General features: G+C 39.6%; 1 pseudogene; it reads left to right on the top strand.

Annotated features, from left to right (window-relative positions):
• Positions 1-356: 356 nt before the first annotated feature.
• On the top strand, positions 357-2,191 carry LOC103128777 (PSME3-interacting protein-like; annotated as a pseudogene).
• Positions 2,192-16,356: the final 14,165 nt, after the last annotated feature.

Here is a 16,356-nt window from a genome sequence, read left to right on the forward strand (position 1 = left end):
AGTTTGAAAGAATTGTTATCAGAAATGCAGAAACAACAAATGAGACTCTGGAAGAAAACACTAATTATCTCAAGGTTATTAGAGAGCTGAAAGCTGAAATAGCTGAGCTAAGAGCACAACTAGCTGGACAAGATAAAACAGTATCAGAACAGGGTAACAAAATAGATGAACTCCAGAAAACAGTAGAGAGGAGAGAGAATAGAATAAATGAGGCTGGACACAGAATTAGCAAGATTGAGGACAAATTAGAGACAACTAAAAAAGAAGTAAGAGATTTCAAAAAGAGATTAAGAGATACTGAAAACAACAACAGAGACCTATGGGATGACTTCAAAAGAAATAATATATTATCCATTATGGATGGAGGGGATGATGGTAACCTTGTTATCAAAAAGTGGTTTGTGTCTGAGGCTGAATTAGACAAACGGCGCAAGCAAAGGCAAGAAGAATGGGAGAAAGTTCAAAAGCCCAAAGATCCAGAAGAGTGTCCAGGGTTAGCATATGACCCACAGTCTCTGTATGAAAGACTATAGGAACAGGAAGACAGGAAGCAGCAGGAGTATGAGGAGCAATTCAAATTCAAAAACATGGTAAGAGGCTTAGATGAAGATGAGACCAACTTCCTTGAGGTTTCTCAACAGCAGGAACTAATAGAAAAGTAATGAAGAGAAGAAGAATTGAGAGAACTGAAAGAATACAGAAGTAACCTCAACAACATTGGAGTTTCTTCTGAAAACAAAAAGGAAGTGGAGAATAAACTGACTGTGAAACCCGTAGAAGCCAAGAACAAGTTCTCCCAGGCAAAGCTGTTGGCAGGAGCTGTTCTTCTTCTTCTAGCGTTTGCCCTTCTTCCGTAGCCAGTCAACAGCATCAGGTTGAGCCTGATGTAAAGTTTTGAGACCTCCTTTGAATCTGGAGAGGTGGCAGGCGTGGACTATGTGGGTCATAGTCTGTCTGGAGCCGCAGGGGCAGTTGGGGTCGTCTCTGGCTCCCCAGCGATGGAACATAGTGGCGCACCGGCCATGGCCTGTTCGATAGCGATTGAGGAGGACCCAATCATAACGTGCTAGGTCAAAGCCGGGTTGACGCTTGCAGGGGTCTGTGATGAGGTGTTTGTTCTTTACCTCAGCTGACTGCCAACTCTGTTTTCAAGAGTCTGGAACAGAGAAGTTCAGTGTAGGCGTAGGGGACCAGATTGGGTGACGAGACGTCAAGCGTTGGACAGGGTGAGCGAAGATATCCGCGTATATTGGCAGGTTCGGTCGAGCGTAGACGTGGGAAATGAACTTAGATGATGCTGCATCCCGACGAATATCTGGCGGGGCGATGTTGCTAAGAACTGGCAGCCATGGAACCGGGGTGGAACGGATGGTTCCAGAAATTATCCTCATGGAGGAATATAATTTGGAATCGACCAAGTGGACATGGGGGCTATGGAACCATACTGGGGCACAGTATTCTGCAGTGGAATAGCATAATGCCAGAGATGATGATCGTAGTGTGGAAGCGCTCGCGCCCCATGAGGAGCTGGCCAGTCTTGCAATGATGTTATTCCTCACGCCTACCTTTGCTGCAGTTTTTATGAGATGTTCGTGAAATGACAGAGTGCGATTGAGAGTAACGCCAAGATAGACTGGCTGGGCTTCATGCCGGATTCTTGTATCGCCAAGCTGCACATTAAGCTCACACGAGGCCGAGGCATGGTGTAGATGGAAAACAGACGATACCGTTTTTGCAATGCTAGGGATTAGTCGCCATTTTTTACAGTAATCAGAGCTGTGAAGCATAAGAGCTCAGAGAGTGGCAACAGTGTGATAAGACTGAAGTCAGACCCCGACCCAGATGACAAGAATCAAGAAGCCCCATCCTGTATATCTGTTGGAAGCACATTCCTGAGTGGCCCCTCCATCCACTGCCCTTCTGCCACCGTCTGCATTGGTATCTTGCTAGGCCGGGTGCCTACTCTGGGAGCAGCAACTCCGAGTCCAGCTGAGACAGCGAAGGCACAATCAATGCCACTGGCAAGATCGTTTCCTCCATCTTCCAAACCAACACCTTCCTCGAGGCCCCCTAGCTCCAGTGTCCTCACCACTGGGACCTCCTCCCCAAGAATAGATTTGACAGTTCATTCTACCCACGGGCATTATCTCTGTCAGAAAACTCTTTTGCCTGCTTCCTGTGCACACCATGACATTTTAACCTCCTCTGAAAATGTGCCAGACCCCACTTGGGGCCTGGCCTGTGTTTGGTTTCTGTTCCCACTCTGGTTCAAATGCCCCAGACCTGTCCTGCTGCCTCCTCCCTCAGTAATGTGGTGGAGTAGAGGTCAGCCACCTGAAAATGCCCTGGGGAGTAGATAACAGTGGGCTCACAAAGCGTTAGGGTCATAATGGTTTCTTGTCTTGTTTTCCCTTTCCCTAGTAATACAAGAACAGTTACTGAACAGTTTATTATTTAAACTATTCTGGATGAACATGTCATTTGGTTATATATACTTCATTGTGGAGCATGTGGGGGAAGAGAACTGGCCTAGGTGATGAAATGGTGTGTCCCCTGGAATTTAACCTATTTTTTATGTTGTGTGACTAAGTAAAGATGATAAGCTGTATCTACAAAAAAAAATTTTTTTAATGACTGTGCAAACTATAAAAGTTACTTTCTCAAGAAAACCCGTCAGGAACTCTTTTCCAAATAGATTCTAAAGGCATCTTCAATGAAACAAATCCAATTACAAAGAAGATTAAGGCAAGTATAAACCAATGGGATTACATCAAATTAAAAAGCTTCTGCACAGCAAAAGAAACCAATACCCAAACCAAGAGACCCCTCACAGAATGGGAGAAGATCTTTACATGCCATACATCAGACAAGAGGCTAATAACTAGAATATATAAAGAGCTTGCCAAACTCAACCACAAGAAAACAAATGACCCCATCCAAAAATGGGGAGAGGACACGGACAGAATATTCACAACAGAAGAGATCCAAAAGGCTGAGAAACACATGAAAAAATGCTCCAATTCTTTGATTGTCAGAAAATTGCAAATAAAGACAACAATGAGATACCACTTCACTCCTGTGAGAATGTCATACATCAGAAAAGGTAACAGCAGCAAATACTGGAGAGGTTGTGGGGACAAAGGAACCCTCCTGCACTGCTGGTGGGAATGTAAATTGGTGCAACCCCTGTGGACAGCAGTCTGGAGAACTCTCAGAAGGCTAGAAATGAACCTACCCTGATAGCATTAAATGATCCTGCAATTCCTCTCCTGTGGATATATATATACATATATCCTAAGGAACCCAATACACCCATCCAAAAATATTTGTGTATACCTATGTTCTTGGCAGCACAATTTGTAATAGCCAAAACCTGGAGGCAACCCAGGTGTCCAACAACAGATGAGTGGCTGAGCAAGTTGTGGTCTATATACACAATGGAATACTACTCAGCTATTAAAAATGGTGACTTCACTGTTTTCAGCCGATCTTGGATGGACCTTGAAGAAATCATGTTAAGTGAAATAAGTCAGAAACAGAAGGATGAATATGGGATGATCTCACTCTCAGGCAGAAGTTGAAAAACAAGAAGAGAAAACCCAAGTAGAACCTGAACTGGAGTTGGTGTAAAAGACTCTGGGGTGGGGGGGGCGGAGAGTACAGGTCCAAAAAGGATGCCAGAGGACCTAGTGGGGGTTGTGTTGTTATCTGGAAAACTGAGAAATGTTATGCATGTACAAACTATTGTATTTACTGTCGAATGTAAAACATTAATCCCCCAATAAAGAAATTAAACAAACAAACAACTCTTTGGATTTACTTATTTATGGGAATGAGAGAGAACTAGAAATTCACTCTGTCACATCCAATGTCAGCAGTTGACCTCAGGATCTGATGAATACAAGTTCAATGTCCTACTTAACATGCAACCTGCCATTTGCATATAGTAATTGGATATTGCATGTAAGAAAATGATGGAGAAATGTTATCCTTGGTATCATGTTTACTATGTTAATGAGAAGAAAGTTAACCAAAGGTTGGGGTGGGCTCCACTGCATTGATTCCATTGCTCAGTTCAGTCCAGCCACGGCCTGGGGGTCCTTTTCAGTATAATGGAATGTATAAGGTTCTGTTTGGGTCCAGTCAAAGCCAAAAGAAAGTAGCTGTGTGGCTTCTTACTAAGATGAGTTTTCATAGCCTCTAAACCTCAAGTGTCAGGGCAGTTTGATTTTGTTTTCTCATGGGCCCATTTTAGTTTTGTCTGAGCAAAATAGATGCAAAATTGCAAAAGGTTTTTATTATTTGGTGACACATGCTTTTCCTTTGTCATTGTGATTTCACTCATATGTGGAATATAAATATTTAGAGATTATGAATTTTTAAAAAAGCAGGCAAAATATCTTTCAGATTTTGTGAGAACTATGGTGGTTGAATGAGGTAAGAACTTTGGAGGTAAGTGCTCTGTCAAACTATCTCCCTGACACATTTCATAAACAATCATCAAATCACTAATGTAAAAATGTTAACTTCATTTGTAAGGAGCTACTTTGAGAATATAGCCTCGGTCCCATCAAATTTTCACTGACCATTTTTAGCCTTTGTTGATTTTTTTTAATTATATCTTATTTATTTATTTATTTATTCCCTTTAGTTGCCCTTGTTGTTTTATTGTTGTAGTCGTTGTTGGATATGGCAGAGAGAAATGGAGAGAGGAGGGGAAGACAGAGAGGGGGAGAGAAAGATAGACATCTGCAGACCTGCTTCACCGCTTGTGAGGCAACTCCTCTGCAGGTGGGGATTCTTAAACCAGTTCTTAAGCTTTGTGCCACCTGCGCTTAACCTACGGCGCTACCGCCCGACTCCCTGTTGGTGATTTTTGATGGAACCAGTTATCACTGTGGTGACTACCAGGTAGTGGCATCAATTTGGATTTTCCTAAAGTATGCTTGATGCATGTTCATAAAATGTATAAAACGTCATATAGAATCAAACAGCTCAAAGACACTCTGACAAGGCAAAGGCATATAAGCAATTTGTGTATAACAAAATCTAAGTAGAAGGAGGAATGAGTATCACCTAAACCTGTCTTTGACTCGAAATGTGGGATCAAAGTAACTTGAATATCTTTCAAATTTGAATGATTATGCATGACGTGGGGAATAAATAAAAAGAGTGCCTACCCCAGATCAAACTGATGGGGTTTACAGTTAATATTTATATACTTTTACCATATTTGGGAGCTACTCTCTTCCCTGATCCAGCTTTCTGGTCCTTTTCCCAACTATCACACCATCTCCCCAGATAATAACCTGGGTCTGCCTGCATATTAGACGTCAGACTCAGGCATAAACTAGTAAAATCATGGTCCCCTTGGAATATACCTAAGACAGATCTACTAGCTTTTTCCAAAATGAAGACCCCCCAACTCTTCTATTTATTTATTTTTTGTTTTTATTTATTTATTTATTTATTTTACCTCCAAGGTTATCGCTGGGGTTCAGTGCCAGTACCACGAATCCACTGCTCCTGGAGGCCATTTCGTTGCCCTCGTTGTCGCCCTTGTGTGGTTCTTATTGTTATTGTTGTTATAGCTGCTGTTGTTGTTGGATAGGACATAGAGAAATTGAGAGAGAAGACAGAGAGGAGGAGAGAAAGACACCTGCAGACCTGCTTCACCACCTATGAAGTGATTCCCCTGCAGGTGGGGAGCTGGGGGCTCAAACAGGGATTCTTATGTTGATCCTTGTGCTTTGCGCCATGTGCACTTAATCCTCTGCACTACTGCCCAGCCCCCAAGGCCCCAAATCTTCATCTGCAAAATACTTACCTTTAGATTCATGATTAGTCAACAATTTTTTTCTGCATTATATCTTAACTCTTTCTCAGCCACCAGGTTCCAGATGATACCATGATGCCAACTGGACTTCATTGGGCAGAGGACCCCAGCATGTGTCTTGGAACCCACCTCCCCAGATCCCTGCCCTACTAGGGAAAGAGAGAGACAGACTGGGAGTGTGAATCCACCTGCTAATGCTCATGTTCAGCCGGGAAGCATTTACAGAAACCAGATCTTCCACCCCAGAATGATCCTGGATCCATACTCCCAGAGGGATAAAGAATGGGAAAGCTTTCAAGGGAGGGGATTAGATATGGAGCTCTGGTGGTGGGAATTGTGTGGAAATGTACCCCTCTTATCCTATGGTCTTGTCAATATTTTCATTTTATAAATAAAAATTATATAAAAAAGAATGCCCCATCAAACAAAAGCTTGAAGAAGGATATTTTCATAGGCTTAATTGGAGTTTATAGTCACATCAAGAATTTAGCTTAGGAACAAAAGTTCCTCCATTAATAAACTCAAGGCTCCTAAGATTGTTTCTACATGCCTTGCTTTTGTATTTATCCAGATAAATTTGAGTGTTTTTCTTTTTCTTTCTTCTTCTTCTTCAACTCCTCCTTCTCTTCCTCCTTCTTTTTGTCTCCTCTGGTACTTCACTGTTTCAGGACAACTTTTTTTTAGACAGATAGAGAGGAAATGTAGCATAGCATTAAAAGTTTCTCCAGTGCATTACAGTGGGGACCAGACTCAAATCTGGATTGTGCATGTGACAGAGAAGGTGCACTGTCCAGGTGAACTATATTGCCAGTTCATGTTTTCCTTTAAAAATAACTTCTATATAATCATTTGATTATGAAATATATAAAACATATAGGAGATAGTATGATTATAATAATTTACACAGCATCAGAATTTAAATGATATTTATCTTGTATCGTCTTTGCTTCAGAAGGTTTTTCTCTAAGTAAAAATAAGGGATGCTTCTGAAGTCAAGATTCATCTTTTTCCTTTCCTCTCCAAGGCTAGTCATTACCTACATATCCTATCATTAACACATCTTTGCCCTGTATGAATTTATATGTTGGTACTATATGTATGTGTGTGTACATATAATATTTTATGTATCTATATGTTTGAATGTATATAATATTGTTTTGTACAGTAAAATTACATATATATTGTATAGTACTGAATGTATCTTAGTATAATTTACTTTTACTATATCTAATGTAGTTTTTTGAAATTTATCCACTGAGGTTCATGTAAAGATAATTAAAAAATTTTAAGTATATTTAGAATCTATTCTATGAATAATCACATATTGTTAATTTCCCAACAGGTGGAGAACAAAGCCGATTTTATTTTTATTTATTTACTGCTGGCTGAAAAGCTATAAAGATCCTTACTTAGTTTTCCTTATGTGTGAGCAAATTTCCCTGGAGTTAATAAAAGAACACCCGAGTCATAGTTTAACCACATCTTTGGTTCTGCTAAGTATAGCAAAAGTGTTTTCCAAATGATTGGACTAATTTGTATCATCATTAGCAACTCACGTCCTTTCCTAAAGCTGGTGTTATGACATGAATTTTTCATGTCGCTTCCAATTGGAAGAATGTGAGCCAAAATCTCTATTGCTTAAATATGCATTTCCTAAATAGTAGTAGGCTGAATTTCTTTTTTGTGTTTTTGTTATTGAATTTTCTTTTTCTGTAAACTTTGGTTTTTAAGATTTATTCATTTAATAATGAACGAGAAATTCAGAGCATCATTCTGGCACATGTGATGCCAGAGAATGAACTTGGGACCTCATGCTTCTAAGTTCAAGTTTTAGTTGCTGCACCAGCTCCCAGGTCACTTTAACATTCATACGTCTTGTCGTTTTTATTTTCATTGTTGGTCAAGAGAGAGACCACAGTACCAGAACTTCTGCTCCCCTCACCCCCTTCACTGCTTTGGTTCTGCTACATATACTGGGGCTCAAACCTGGGCTGTAGGCATGGCAGAGCAGGCACCCTACTCAGGGAGCTATCTTTCTTGCTCTGCTTTATTTATCTTAAAGATCAGATAGTCTTAGAAAATATACTTGTATGAGACTTAGAGGAGTGACACATTCCTTAGTTCTATGTACCTAACAGAAGAATTGAGAGAATTATTAATTTTAGTATCTTTTGAACTTATAAGACTAGTCAGCCTTTTGGATCTCCTCTGAGGTGAATGTTTTGTTCATATCATCTGCCCATTTTTGGATGGGGTCATTTGCTTTTTTGGTGCTAAGTTTGCTGAGCTCTTTATATATTTTGGTGATTAGTTTCTTGTCTGATGTATGGCATGTGAAGATCTTCTCCCATTCTGTCAGGGGTCTCTTTGTTTGTTTAATAGTTTCTTTGGATGTGCAGAAGCTTTTAAATTTGATGTAGTCCCATTGGTTTGTTTCTGCTTTAGTCTTCCTTGCAATTGGGTTTGATTCATCAAAGATGTCCTTGAGGTGTAGGTGGGAAACTGTTTTACCAGTGTTTTCCTCTAAGTATTTGATTGTTTCTGGTCTGACATCTAGGTCTTTGATCCATTTGGAGTTGATTTTTGTTTCTGGTGAGATAAAGTGGTGTTTATGTACATTCCTAGTAAAATGTAGTCATATAAATCACTAGTTAATTAATACGAGAGGGGGGAAATTAATTGTATGTCTCGAAGTTTTTCAAAACACAAGCTGAATCTTTTTAATATATAGGCTGTGTAATTGATATGCAGACTCTCTCAAAAGCCTAGACCAAGTAGATCAGAAGCAACCAATAGCACAGCTATATACAAGATACTGGGTACTATACAGCAAACCATAACAAAAGGACTTTTCAAAGTTAACCCAATTACCAAATAATGTGATGATAACATTAACTATCAATTGTCTTTTTGAACCCTAAGACAGCAGGAACCTCATATCTCCACTATAGAGCCTCTACTTCCCCCAGTCCTGGAACCATTGGATAGGGCCCACTTTGCCATATGCCTCTCCCAATCCATATCAAATAATATTGCATCTGCAGCAACGATTGCCACCTCAACGTGCTTCACTTCAGACTGTGTCCAGAGACTTCACATGTGGAATGACAACCCTTCAGCTTCATTACTCGGGTGAGACCTTTCCTTTCATAGTATACTCTAATTTCATCTCAGGTGGTTCACTTTCTAACAAAAACCTAGATATACACCAATTTCTGTGTGAGAGAGCATATGTTCACACGTATCCGTAAACTACTGCAATATATATACCTGAAAGCAGAAGTACACTAGAGCTTGCAGTGAGTAACCCCCTAACACTTCCTCTCCACTATTCCAAGCTTTGGGTCCATGATTGTTCAACAATTTGTTTGGCTTCGTATGTTAACTCTCTTTTCAGTCAACAGGTTCCAGATGTCATCAGGATGCCGGCCAGGCTTCCCTGGACTGAAGACCCCACCAATGTGTCCTGGAGCTCTGCTTCCCCAAAGACCCATCCTACTAGGGAAAGAGAGAGACAGACTGGGAGTATGGACCGACCAGTCAACGCCCATGTTCAGCGGGGAAGCAATTACAGAAGCCAGACCTTCTACTTTCTGCAACCCACAATGACCCTGGGTCCATGCTCCCAGAGGGATAGAGAATGGGAAAGCTATCAGGGGAGGGGGTGGGATATGGATATTGGGTGGTGGGAATTGTGTGGAATTGTACCCCTCCTACCCTATGGTTTTGTTAATTAATCCTTTCTTAAATAAAAACAATAATAAAAAAATAAAGAAATAGAGATTAAAAAAAAGACTAGTCACATGAAGCTGTACATTAGACAAGTGTTTTTTCTTCTTTTTTAATTTTATTAGTGACTTGGCTTAATATTGATTTACAAAACTATAAGATAACAGACTTTATACGCTTGTTATAATTCTATACCTACCACCAGAGTTTTGTATCCCCATTTCGTTCATTGGAAGTTACAGTAGTTCTCCCAAGTTTGCAGATATGGGTTGACTATTATTCCTATAACTACCTGTCTCTCTCTATATTTTTATTTCCCCCCCACTATCCAGCTCTCTCTTCCCTTCCAAACTATACCCACATCCATTACTATTTCTGAACATCCTTCCTCTTTTCCTCTTTTCTCTTGATGGAATTAGAGTGCCAAGCCCTCTGGTCATCTTCCCCTAACATTCCCCCCCGGAAGTATAAACTAAAATTCTTTTTGGGGTGCAGAAGGTGGGAGTTATGGCTTCTGTAATTGCATCTCCACTAAACATGAGTGTTGGCAGGTGGCTCCATACCCCCAGCCTCTTTCTATCTTTCCCTAGTGGGGTAGGGCTCTGGAGAGGTTAGGTTTTAGGACACATTCGTGAGATTGTCTACCAAGGGAAGTCAGGATGGAATCATGATAGCATCTGCAACTTGGTGGCTGAAAGGAGATAAGATGTAAAGCTGGACAAAATGACTAATGATCAGGAACCAAAAAGTAGGAATAGAACAGATGAGGATAAGGATCTTAGGATGGAAGGAAGCTAGGAAGTCTGTTCTAGGTATTTGCTTTCTTTCTTTTTAAAATATTTATTTATTCCCTTTTACTGCCTTTATTGTTGTAGTTATTATTGATGTCGTCATTGTTGGATAGGACAGAGAGAAATGGAGACAGGAGGGGAAGACAGAGAAGGGGAGAGAAAGATAAACACCTGCAGACCTGCTTCACCACCTGTGAAGCAACTCCCCTGCAAGTGGGGAGCCAGGGGCTCGAACCAGGATCCTTACATTTTGTGCCACATGCGTTTAACCAGTGGCGCTACTGCCCGACTTTCTAGCTATTTTCTTAGGGGCCCATGACTTTTGTAAATTGCATGAGTTTGATAACTAATATGGAGGTGGACAAAAATATTGTCTGGGAAGATGGTGTCGGAGTTGAGAATAGGACTAGAAAATTGGATTAGGACAGAGAGTAGCTCCAAAATGTGAAAAAAGTCTCTGAATAAAATTAACTGTTTATCCCATCAGTCTGACCCAGGGCTCATATATATTCATGTTTAGCACAGGAGCCTGTGTAACCTCCAAGTCCCTGTTGGTCTGAGGTCACAGTTTATGGTCACAGCTGGGAACATTCTAGGCTGCACTCACTTCAGTACCAGTTTTCCTTGAATGGCAGAGTAGAATGACCCAGCTTCCACAAATGTCTTTTTTTCTAGCCTAATTGAAGGAGGTTCTTACTCATAAATTTAGCATCAGTGGCCTTGTTTTATTATGGGGACTGCAGGGTTAATTAAACCAGGTATATGGGTTTTTGTTTCTTAAATATTATTATTCACATCATTCTTAAAATGTATTTGATATAAATGAAGGAATTAATAATTTGGATATGCTACCATTTCAAAGTATTAAAAGGGGCCAAAAATAGTTTACTAGGTAAGGTATGTGCCTTCCCTTGCCTTTGGCCCAGGTTTGAACCCCAGTACCATTTGGAAGTGCTACAGCAGCCGGGAAGCTGTGATCTCTTTCTTTTTCTACACAGACACACACACACACACACGTACACGTACACGCACAGGCACACGCACACACACCGAGAAGAATGAAAATGTTTGGGTTAGGACTTGTAAAACCGCTTGTACTTAAAACCTGGACCTCAGAAAAAAAATAAAAAATTCTTTGGAAACTGGGGAATGTTATGCATGTACAAACTATTGTATTTATTGTTGAATGTAAAACATTAATTCCCCAATAAAGAAATAAATTTAAAAAAAATTCTGTGCTAAATAAAGCTAAAGGGTTGGAGGAAAGTTCACTTGTGTAAGGCACTTGCTCTGTCATGGGCACAATCTAGGTACTAGTCCAGATCACACAGCAGTTAGGAATGCTTTGGCACTGTGGTGGCTTTCTCCTTGCTTTTTAAATTTCGTTCGTTCTTCTTTTTTTAATCTTAAAATTAGGTCTGAAACAGTGAAGGCCCAAGACTAACCAAGGGGAAAATTATTTTTTTTTAAGTAGAATAGGGGTTTGGCAGCAGTGCACCTGGTTGAGTGCACACCTTACCCTGTGCAAGGACCCAGCTTCTAGCCTCCATTCCCTACCTGCAGGGGGGAAGCTTTATGAGTGGTGAAGCAGTCCTGCAGGTGTCTATCTTTCTCTCTTCCTCTCTATCTCTACTTCTTCTCTCAATTTTTCTCGGTCCTATCAAATAAAATAGAAAGAAAAGCGATAATAGGATGTGGCGATAGCATAATGGTTATGCAGAAGACTTTCATGTCTGGGCCCTGATGACCTAGGTTCCATTCCTCACACAACCATGGGTCAGAGCTTAGTAGTGCTCTGGATAATGATGATGATGATAATAATGTTAGATCAAAGCGTGGAAAAAACTTACTACAGAAATATTGTCTTCAGTCACATTACTGGATGGGAATTGCTAGGAAATTACAGCATCTTTTCGGTTTCATGAATGACAGCTGAGCTTTTCCTACATCTGTCACCTCTGGTTCTCCACAATGTTAAGCAATTAAATTCCTGGATTAGATGGATGACAACTTTTGACTTTCCATATTCACATGAAACTGCTCACACCCTAACTCCCTTGACTAAATACTAGAATTTTACGCTGTATACAAATTCCATCAGTTAGAAAAATATAGTACTGTTTCTTTTTTTAATGACTGTGCAAACTATGAAAGTTACTTTCTCCTCAAGTAAACCTGCCAGGAACTTTTTTTTCCACGTACATTTTAAAGGCATCTTCAATGAAACAAATCCAATTACATGAAGTCTAAGGCAAGCATAAACCTATGGGACTACATCAAATTAAAAAGTTTCTGCACAGCAAAAGAAACCAATACCCAAACCAAGAGACCCCTCACAGAATGGGAGAAGATCTTTACATGCCATACATCAGACAAGAGGCTAATAACTAGAATATATAAAGAGCTTGCCAAACTCAACCACAAGAAAACAAATGACCCCATCCAAAAATGGGGAGAGGACACGGACAGAATATTCACAACAGAAGAGATCCAAAAGGCTGAGAAACACATGAAAAAATGCTCCAATTCTTTGACTGTCAGAAAATTGCAAATAAAGACAACAATGAGATACCACTTCACTCCTGTGAGAATGTCATACATCAGAAAAGGTAACAGCAGCAAATACTGGAGAGGTTGTGGGGACAAAGGAACCCTCCTGCACTGCTGGTGGGAATGTAAATTGGTGTAACCCCTGTGGACAGCAGTCTGGAGCACTCTCAGAAGGCTAGAAATGGACCTACCCTGATAGCATTAAATGATCCTGCAATTCCTCTCCTGTGGATATATATATATTTTTTCTAATATAATATCATTGCTTTAAATTCACACAAAGTATATTACATATTTTTCATTGTTTATAACATTTTTATCACTTTTTTTGGTCATATCTGTGTTTATCACATGTTTTTACCACTTTTTTTTTTGCTTCTTACCAGAACACTACTTGGTCCTATTGTCCCTGCCCCACTAGGGAAAGAGAGGGACAGGCTAGGAATATGGATCAACTTGTCAACACCAATGTTCAGTGGAGAAGCAATTACAGAAGCCAGACCTTCCACCTTCTGCACCCCACAATGATCCTGGGTCCATACTCCCAGAGGGACAAAGAATAGAGAAACTATCAAGGGAGGGGATTGGATATGGAGCTCTGGGGGTGGGCACTGTATGGGAATGTACTGCTCTTATCCTATAGTATTGACAATATTTCCATTTTATAAATAAAAATTTAAGAAAATACATTACATATTTTACCTGCTTATATAATTATGATAATAGTTTAAATTTTTATCTTACTTTATATACTCGATAGGTAACACATGTACATCTCAATGGTTTTCAATTTATTAACTAATTAATTTTGCCTTTTTAATATCTAATGGAATGAGAATCAGTGCAATTCAATAGAAATCTCTGCTACTAATGATTAATCTCATGGCCACTTCTAGCATCATATGGTGATGAAAACTAAATTTAAAAGTGTATCACAGGGCGATGAGAAATTGTACTTATGTATCAACAATTGTAAACCACTAACCCCCTGCAACAAAATGATAGGAAGAAAAACAAAAAAAAATTAGTAAATACTAGTGTTTAACAAAAAAAGGACATGTCCACGAATTGAATCAAAATATTTTCTGAAAATAATTCCCCCAGAAGTAAAAAGTAAAATATCTTTTTTTTGGGGGGATGACTAAAAGATACGGTAATGACAACTTTTCAAAGTAATTTTTATTAGTGATTTTGATATTGGTTTACAGAATTATAAAATTTCAGGAGTATAGTTTCACACTTGTGTGTGTGTGTATGTGTGTGTGTAACTCACTGCACCCCTCCTTCCATAAACAGCATAGCTTTCACAAACTCTTTGATTACTATTTTTTTGTTGTTGTTTGCAATTTCATTTGCAAAGGTAGCTTTTGAACAAAAGTATACTATTGTATCATAATATAAACATTTAAAATCTATCCTTAAAAGTTGTATAGGCCAAAACTGTAAGATATATAAAATATTTACATGAATTCATGGATAATTGAACAATAATTGATTCATAACATTGAAACACAATCCTCTCGCTGAATAATACATTTCCACAAATTAGGTTCATTACAAAATTAGCTATCCTTGTACTATGACCTAAAATTGAATTTACTATATTCTAGGGGTCAGGCAGTGTCACACCAAGTAAAGTGCACCCATTACAGTGCTCAGGATTCTGAGTTCAAGCCCCCATACCAACCTGCAGTGGGGCAACTTCACAAGTGGTCAGGCAATGCTGTAGGTATCTCTCTCTTTCTTCCTCATCCTTCTCAATTTCTGTCTTTATCCAAAATAAATAAATATGTTAAAAAATTAAAAAATTACCCCCACACCTATGGACATCTAATCTTTGACAAAGGGGCTCAGACTATTAAATGGGGAAAGCAGAGTCTCTTCAACAAATGGTGTTGGAAACAATGGGTTGAAACATGCAGAAGAATGAAACTGAACCACTGTATTTCACCAAATACAAAAGTAAATTCCAAGTGGATCAAGGACTTGTATCTTAGACCACCAACTATCAGATACTTAGAGGAAAATATTGGCAGAACTCTTTTCCACATACATTTTAAAGACATCTTCAATGAAATGAATCCAATTACAAAGAAGACTAAGGCAAGTATAAACTTATGGGACTACATCAAATTAAAAAGCTTCTTCACAGCAAAAGAAACTACTACCCAAACCAAGAGACCCCTCACAGAATGGGAGAAGATCTTTACATGCCATACATCAGACAAGAGTTTAATAACCAACACATATAAAGAGCTTGCCAAACTCAGCAACAAGACAACAAATAACCCCATTCAAAAATGGGGGGAGGACATGCACAGAATATTCACCACAGAAGAGATCCAAAAGGCCAAGAAACACATGAAAAAATGCTCTAAGTCTCTGATGGTCAGAGAAATGCAAATACAGACAACAATGAGATACTACTTAACTCCTGTGAGAATGTCATACATCAGAAAAGGTAACAGCAGCAAATGCTGGAGAGGGTGTGGGGTCAAAGGAACCCTCCTACACTGCTGGTGGGAATGTAAATTGATCCAGCCTCTGTGGAGAACAGTCTGGACAACTCTCAGAGGGGCAGAAATGGACCTACCCTATCATCTTGCAATTCCTCTCCTGGGGATATATCCTAAGGAACCCAACACATCCATCCAAAAAGATCTGTGTACACCTGTGTTCACAGCAGCACAATTTGTAATAGCCCAAACCTGGAAGCAACCCAGGTGTCCAACAACAGATGAGTGCCTGAGCAAGCTGTGGTCTATATACACAATGGAATACTACTCAGCTGTAAAAAAATGGTGACTTCACCGTTTTCAGCCAATCTTGGATGGACCTTGAAAAATTCATGTTATGTGAAATAAGTCAGAAATAGAAGGATGAATATGGGATGATCTCACTCTCAAGCAGAAGTTGAAAAACAAAATCAGAAGAGAAAACCCAGGTAGAACCTGAAATGGAATTGGCGTATTGCACCAAAGTAAAAGACTCTGGGGTGGGTGGGTAGAGAGAATACAGGTCCAAGAAGGATGACAGAGGACCTGGTGGGGGTTGTATTGTTATATGGGAAACTGGAGAATGTTATGCATGTACAAACTATTGTATTTAATGTTTATTAATGTTAATAAAACATTAATTCCCCAATAAAGAAATTTAAAAAATAAAAATTTACTATATTCTATTGCGTTTGTAGTCTTTTTTTTTTCTTTATTTAAGAAAGGATTAATTAACAACCATAGGGTAGGAGGGGTACAACTCCACACAATTCCCACCACCCAATATCCACATCCCACCCCCTCCCCTGAAGCTTTCCTATTCTCCATCCCTCTGGGAGCATGGACCCAGGATCATTGTGGGTTGCAGAAGGTGGAAGGTCTGGCTTCTGCAATTGCTTCCCCACTGAACATGGGCGTTGACTATCAGTCCATACTCCCAGTCTGCCTCTCTCTT

This window comes from Erinaceus europaeus, chromosome 3, assembly GCF_950295315.1.
Source record: "Erinaceus europaeus chromosome 3, mEriEur2.1, whole genome shotgun sequence".
NCBI classification, from domain to species: Eukaryota; Metazoa; Chordata; class Mammalia; order Eulipotyphla; family Erinaceidae; genus Erinaceus; species Erinaceus europaeus.